This window comes from Poecilia reticulata, linkage group LG1, assembly GCF_000633615.1.
Source record: "Poecilia reticulata strain Guanapo linkage group LG1, Guppy_female_1.0+MT, whole genome shotgun sequence".
NCBI lineage: Eukaryota > Metazoa > Chordata > Actinopteri > Cyprinodontiformes > Poeciliidae > Poecilia > Poecilia reticulata.
The window spans coordinates 4464019-4471809 of record NC_024331.1 but is presented as its reverse complement, the minus strand read 5'-3'; the positions used below and the strand labels follow the sequence as shown (position 1 = coordinate 4471809).

General features: G+C 41.6%; 1 protein-coding gene across 3 annotated transcripts in view; it reads right to left on the bottom strand.

Annotated features, from left to right (window-relative positions):
• The window catches only part of elfn2a (extracellular leucine-rich repeat and fibronectin type III domain containing 2a), a 201963-nt gene extending 195208 nt beyond the window's left edge, over positions 1–6755 (bottom strand). For all 3 annotated transcript variants that reach the window (XM_008435591.2, XM_017306845.1, XM_008435518.2), the window contains exon 1: positions 6672–6755. The gene's annotated coding sequence lies outside the window, so the exon portion shown is untranslated. The remainder of the gene's footprint in view (positions 1–6671) is intronic.
• Between the last annotated feature and the right edge of the window lie 1036 nt (positions 6756–7791).

Below are 7791 nucleotides of genomic sequence, written 5' to 3'. Positions count from 1 at the left end.
TTTTTTTTTGTTTTGTTTTTTTGTTTTTGTTTTTTTTTTTGTACAGTGTGCGCATCAGACATTGGACTATCAGGACATTCTGATGAGAAGAGGGCGAACAGAACAAGATGTACAGCTGCTGAACTGATGGTGAAAGAGGCCATGCAGCAGGATGTGTGACCTATGGAAGCTTTAAAGACCAACAGTTAAAATGACCTACAATCTACTTTTGGCACCGTGTTCTAATGTATAAAAGTAGAATTTATTACCATTCCTATAGATTAGATACATGAGGTAACTGAGTGCTAGAGGTCCCAGGGTCAAATCCCGAACGACCCCCCATTTTTTCACAACCTAGATTTGGGATTTTGACAAAAAACAAAAAATAAAAACTGTGAAAAGGACCCAAGGACATGATGATTTATTAATGTTTGCAACATGCAGTACAGCCCCTCTCACTTTTATACAGGACTGAAGCAACAAGTCAGGTGTTAACAATGTGTGACTGCTGCACTCCACCCAATGGAGCCATCGTCACAGTACCCTCTGAAAGTTAACTCTGGATTACACTCACTAGGACCATCACAGAGACCAATCAGATGGATTATCTCATAGCACTGGGATCTTTAGGGTGCCTGGAACCAACATGGAAAGATATGCATCTGGATAGCATCTGTGAAAATGGCTAAAATTAAAAGCTCCAGCCAGTCTTCAGAAGGCTGAACTAAAAGACAGTATAGAGGCAAAGATCATGGCAGCACAGGAACAGGGACTCAGCACAACAGCAATTAAAGTTAGTCTACCACATTAAGCTGGAGACAACATGCAGGTTGTGCAAATAATCCCTCTGAAGCAGTAAAGCACATATCAGCTGGGCATAACATGTTTGTAGGAAAAACATGTATGGTAGACAAATAGATGCAAAAGTGCACTTATGTATAAATGTAAAACTCTTTACCATTCCAAACAAGAGGACATAAAGTTGCCATCCTCAGTATGTGCTGGAGATCCAGCAGGTAAAGTAGGAGGCATCACTGAGTATCTGAGAATGTCGGTGCTATATCCTGTGGGACTACCTGGTTGGAAACCCAACACGATATTTTTTGGTAATTTGAATCAGAGAAGAGGTTCTGGTAGGGGGCTTTATCTAGTCTACTGGATTGTAGCCGCAGCTGACAGCAGTGGGGCTGGGAGAATGCACCTGCTGGTGGTGGACTCTGTTCTTTACTCATTTTTATAAAAGGAACTTCAGAATTTCTTCTTTACATTCCTCTTCCAATGTTTAGAGTACAGTAGCTTGTCATTTAAGCAGGGTCAGGCCTAAACCACTTATATCATTTAGCAAGAGTTTGCCAGACGAGTCTCTAAAGTCGAAAATCGAAACCCAGTCGAAATCTACGACTTTGTCCTTCTCTGTTCAACTCTCATGATTAACTGCAATAGCTTTCTGTTGTCATGTTTGCAATTGTCATGAGACTTAATTTATCCCAGAAGGTAAGTATGACATCACACATACACACACAAAGTCAGTATAAATACTTTTCTTTTTATCTGTTTCTCCCTAGCTGCCATAATTGTGACTTGCTGTCTAGATGTACGCCAGGTGTGTTTATTGATCACACATTTAATTGTCTTCTCTTTGTTCATGACGTTCCACTTCCAGTCCCTATCATGTTGTTGGAGCTCCTAATCTTAACAGTTACTTTTCAAGGTTGAACAAAGCGAAGCGAAGCAAACAACAAAGCAAAATCAAAATGTGTAATCACAGTGAAAAGACTTAAAATAGAGACGGACGCAGCAAAAACGTACAGCCTTCTAAAGGTAGACTGCAGTCTCATATTTCTGCCGTTGTAAATGTAAGCACAGGGCAGTAAGCTGATCATACTTATTTTACTTTATTAGACTATCTCACACATTTTCTTATTTTCTGTGTTCGTTTCTTACATAAACATATTTGACCCATTTTCTCCTAGAATACATCTTGGCATTTCTTTAAACATTTTCTTTTTTTGGTTAATACAAAAAAAATAAAATAAAATAAAAATATTTAAAGTAAAGATTTTCCCTTGAAGAATAAGCCACCAATAAAGTTATGGCTGGCATTAACTGTTTTAACTGGTTTTCTTTATCATAGAAAGTGACACTAGACCAAAGAATCTGCGGGTTGGGCATTTATCGTATCATTTATCGAGATAAATTTCTTATCATGATAAGAAATTTGATTTATTATCACGATAAATTCCAATGAATGATGTTTGAAACCCACCAAAGCCATCCATATTGTCAGGGTTGATAGTTTTACTATTTTCTCCATAGTTTGTTCAATTACAGTATAAATAAATACCAATAAATTTGAAAATAGAGTTACTGTTTTGTAGTTTAGTGGTACAATTATCACACGTCTTTACATGACTGGTGTCCTAAAGGAGCACGATACAAATTTGTTACATTTCTCAAGAGCATTGATTGTGTTTGTGGGACTATAATTGCTGTGACACACAGCAGAAATACACCTCTTTTATTACACCTAAAAGAGATGTAATAAATAGTTCTTATTGTCACTTTTATCATTATAACAATGGTACTGCAAAATATTGTGATAAAACTTTAACTCCATATTGCAGAGCCCAAAGGGAATTGTTTCATTCCACTTCTACTGCATCCCCAATAAGACGTCCTCTGCTTTCTCAGAATAAAGGATTGCTGCAAAGTCTGTAGCCTCTGTCACAAAACACAAAAGTCAGGACTTGGACACTTCTGTCCAGATCTACACAATTTATAAAAGAAAAAAGGAAATAAGGAGAGTTAAGCAAACCAGCCTAAGGTGAACCTCGGGGTAGGGCCGCCCTAAAAAGGCTGGTGTTTGCCTTACTACCAGAGGGTTTTTGAGCCAAGTGGACGAGGGGCGCAACATACAAACCATTTCTCACCATTTTGCACATATTGGAAAAATTGCACAAGAACTGCTCAGACAGACATAAAGCCTCTGGATTTTAGCCAATCCTTGATAACGGTGACCCATGAAAACAGAACAAAATCAATAAAGCATCATACGCCAGAGATGAGTTTTACCGTTCAGCATTGTAGATGCACAGCTCCTGTTTTATGAGTAACATTCTGTATCAACCCTGCTGAGATCCACTCCCAGCATGGGTTGGTTCTGCAGTACCGGCTTAGCTTACCGACACTCACATGTCTCCAGTAATTTACGAGCAGCTTGGTGAGGGGCTCATTTTTTAAGCTTTATGGGGAACTGTTCGGTGAAAATCTACTACAACTTGATGCAATCATCTGGACTTCCTCGGACAATTTTCTGCCAGTCATACATTTTGAATCAAAATTGATTCATTTGAATTTGAGCGGACAGTGGCTGCATATGGATCAGATTTGTTTGTACAGCGGAGCAGTGAGTTGATATCTGGTTACGCTTTGGCTCTCTATGAATGAACTGAAGTGAACTCGAAACCTCTATTTAGGAATCCGAAATACATTTGTAATCTCGGTTGCATCTCTGGCGACGTGTCAGAGTGTGAGCATCACGTCAGACTCCAGGGGACTGCTCATTCGCCTACCGCCCCCAACAGAAGATTTATGAACAAGATGTCTGTGAACTGGGGGCATTTTTAGACCTCTGTCTTCAGACGGCGTCTCATTTCTCAAACCTGACAGCGACAAGGGAGGAGAGGAAACGAGAGGAGGGGAGACAATTTGGCTCTCGTCCCATAGTTAAACAATGGTTTGCCCGAAATTGCAGATAATGCCGCCACTGCTGCTGCTGAAAGTAATGATGATGATGATGACGGAGATGGGCTTAGTGGTTATGGTAGACAAAGAGGAGGAGGTGGTTATTAACACTGAGTCAAGGACACAGAGAAGAATTAAAAATATAAAGATGAGGCCAAATTAGACATTGACGATGTTGAGAAGTTGAAAAATTCACACCAGGGTTCGATTTGTTTAGTGGATGTTTTGCGAATTGGCCATTTTTTGTATGTTCCCAAAACTATACTTTTATCAGCTAACATTTTTTTGTTTTTATAGGTGTTTGTTTGCTTGTAAATAACCAGTGTGTATAACTGAATCACAGCAATGATGTCATCGCCCAAATTCTGACAAAGCTATTGACCTTAAACATGTCAGACATGATGGATCAGCTCTAGACAAACGCTCACAGCGACTTTGGTTTCGTTTCAGTAGCCGCACTTCCAAATGTTAAAATTAGAATTTGCTTCATGGAAACATGTCAGTGTTTGGAGAAAGAAAAAAAGGTTTTTCAATAAAGCATTTTTGTGTTAGTTTAAGGTTTATTCTTTCTTTTTTGGGGGGCTGTATTGAAATGTGTGTATTATTTGGTAAAACTGCAATGGAAACACTTGTTGATCACACAAGTCATGCGATCAACAACTTAATGTTACTTCTGGTGGAAATGACGAAGAAGACGACAGGAAGTAGTTTGAGGGTCATGGGGCCCTCAAAATATATATATATGAGAGAGATGAACAAGAACAAGCTGTACATCCAGAACAAGATGTACAGCTGCTGAACTGATCATAAAAGAGGCCAAAAGTGACACTTTTGGGAGATGTCTGCCTCATTTTCTGTCAGAGACAAACTTCTTGGATGACAGGAAACAAATTCTAAACCAAAGCTCTTTAATTAATTTCAGTTCATTTGTATATTGCCACTTCACAACAAATATTGTCTCGGTGGACTTTACAAAATATGCTCAGGCTATGAATATGCAAGTTTAATTCTAAATACCACACTTTATAGAACAATTAAAAGCAGTTGGAAACAGCGTTTGGTGTGCAGATTTGCGAGCTAAAAGATTAAAACATAATTGTTAAATGTCGGCTTAGTAAATTAGACCTAAGGACTGTGAGCGCAGATCAAATGGTATGGATTTGATTGATTTGACTTGGAGGGTAAATTACTTTTCCCACATCTCTCCAGTGGGTACCACAGCCCACAGGGCTCACAGCTTCCTAAATATGGCCCTGGCGTTTAATGAAAATCACTTCTTTAAAGAGAATCCGTTGAAAAACTGTCCAGTCACGGCATTTCCTGTGAAGCCTGTTCATACTCTGGCACACGTCCCGAAAAGCCTCCCGCTATCCTCCCCTTCGCCCGCACCGGCGGAATGAGTAATGCACGCATCAATCACAACGAAGAGCATAAACGACTTTTTACAACTTGTGGTGTGACTCTGAGGCAGAAATGAAATCCCGATCCCTCAGCGGCCGTGCAGATCTGCACCCGATGCCCACCGGCTCGCTTCAGTCAAATCGCATCAGGCGATGATGAACATTTTCGCGACGGTAATAATCGTCCATGACTAAACACCGTGTGTTTGGCCCCCCGTGGGGGCCCGCCGGGGTAGGAGGTTGCGGGAAGCGGGGGGGTTGAGGAGGGGTGGGGGAGTGAGTGAGAAGGTGCGTTCCCGGCGGCCATCATAGGTCGCCGGCCTTCAGTGCGACGTGATCTTCATCAGTCGGTGAAGATGACAAGTATTAAAAGCGGGGGGCTCCCAGAGCTGTGTGCGTCAGTGCGCATTGGAGAGGCGATAAATCAAATAACTCAGAAAAGCTCTGGTGTAGGGCGCCATCTCTCTCTCTCTCTCTCTCTCTCTCTCTCTCTCTCTCTCCCTCGTTTGATTCATCTTTCCTCCATCTCCACGTCTTTTTGTGTTTCTAACTAGCATCCAATTAAGTTAACGAGTAAAAGCAAACGAACAGAAAAATGGTTTCCATATATTTTTGTTAGTTTTTCTTTCAAACCAAAATCGCTTTGTGGTGGAAATTAAAAACTCAAAACACATTCCCTCGCGCGCGGCATACACACTCACGCACGCGGTATTATTTATTTATTTATTTATTTATTTATTTATTTATTTATTTATTTATTTATTCATTGACAGGCATAGCTGACTGCCGCACACCCTATCACTTTCACCAATCCCGTTCGCAGACCCCGCCGTTGAGATGACAGTGAATAGACGCCCACTACCCACACGCATTCTCACACACACGCACACACACACACCACTACCACCAGCAGCAGCAGCAGCAGCAGCTGCCTCTCTCTGTGTGTAGGGGTGTGTGTGCTTGGCACCGTGCACCAACCTGCTCTGAGCGGATCAGCTCGGAAGCTCCGGATCCACCAACATATGGATCCCACCTAAAAGGTGCTCCTGATCCCGCTCCCTGCTCAACAGCTGTCCGGTCTGCCTCAGCTGCTGCCGCTGTTATGCATCACAACACCGGACCTGCAACAATTACACCCGAATCCCACCACCACGCCTCGCTCCCCTTCCGATCAGCCTCTGGTTCTCCTGTCACTTTGAATGGGGTGCAACCAGCAACCATCTGGGTCAGACGGTCCAAAGCAGCAACTCTATGAGATTCACACTGGACTCGTAGTTACATGCTCTGTTTTTTTGTTTGTTTTTTTTTGTTTTCTCTCTCTCTTTGGATATTTGCAACCCCGACCAACGTGGCAACATGTGACTTAGGTGCGCGTCCCACAAGTGAAGGAACCCTCCCAGCGAGCGTTCAGCTTCAACACACGCACACGCACACGCACACACACGCACACACACACACACACACACACACACACACACACACACACANCACACACACACACACACACACACACACACGCAAACTGAAGATATATTACACTTCTCTTACCGCACTAGGAGTCCCGCTCTGGTGATGAAGGAGGAAGGAAAAAGAAGAAGAAGAAGAAGAAGCAGCCCGAAGCTTTACGGTCCGTTCTGCAGCAGCAAAGACGGAGAAAGCGTGAGTGTGATCCCTGGACGTGCGTTCCAGCAGAAAGAGAGAGAGAGAGAGACAGAGAGAGAGAGAGAGAGCTAGTAGGGAGGGGGGGGGGGGGCATGCACACAGACACAAAGAGTGGGTACGCAAGTAGAAGTGGGGGTGGTTCAGTCCGACAGAGGCAGGCATGATGCTGAATCGGAGCATCAGCTGCTCCAGATGAGTGATAAAAAACCTACAGGGCAACGAGAAGTCTGGGGATTAGAAGAGACGCCGCGAGACACCAGATTTGTTTTATTTACGTCAGAAATGGTATTTTAGAAATGTATGCGAGGTTAAAGTGAAAATAGCAGAACGAGCTCCATTTAAATGCCACAGTAATATTCCCACTGGGGCTTTAGAAGCAGCTGGGGCTCTAAGTGCAGCTCTTAGTTGTATTATTAGGCAACTCTGACGCGGAATGAACGCGGAATGTGTCATTTTAATTCTTTATCAAGAAAATCAAATGGAATCATTGATGGTCACTATATGATTAAAATTGATTTGTGTGACTCAATTGGCGTGATTTGATTATATGTTATGTCTTTTGGTCTTGTAAAGTGCTTTGAGATGACATTTTGTTGCGAGTTAGGAGTAACGGCGTTTGCTTAGAAATAATAGAATTGAACAGTCTCTCAAAACCTCAGATTCTTTAAGGGGTTTATGAATGTTAGAAACAGAAATAGCATGGTCATTAAACTATCGATATCGGTTCGATAATAGGCTAGAGATGTGCCATACTGCGTATTTTGGAGTCGATAACAATTAAATACAGTATCGGTATTTTCTCGGTTTTTCCTTTTATTTAATTGGTTAAATCTTCTAATAAAATTTGGACAAAGTCAATATTTGTCTACAAAATAGTTTGATGACATATTTACGTAACAAACCGAAACAATAGAAAAACAGAGCAGATTTGTGTGTATTTATTTCTAAATAAAGTGCAAAACAATTTACATTTCAGAGCAAGTCAAAATTAAATATTTGTTGAGTT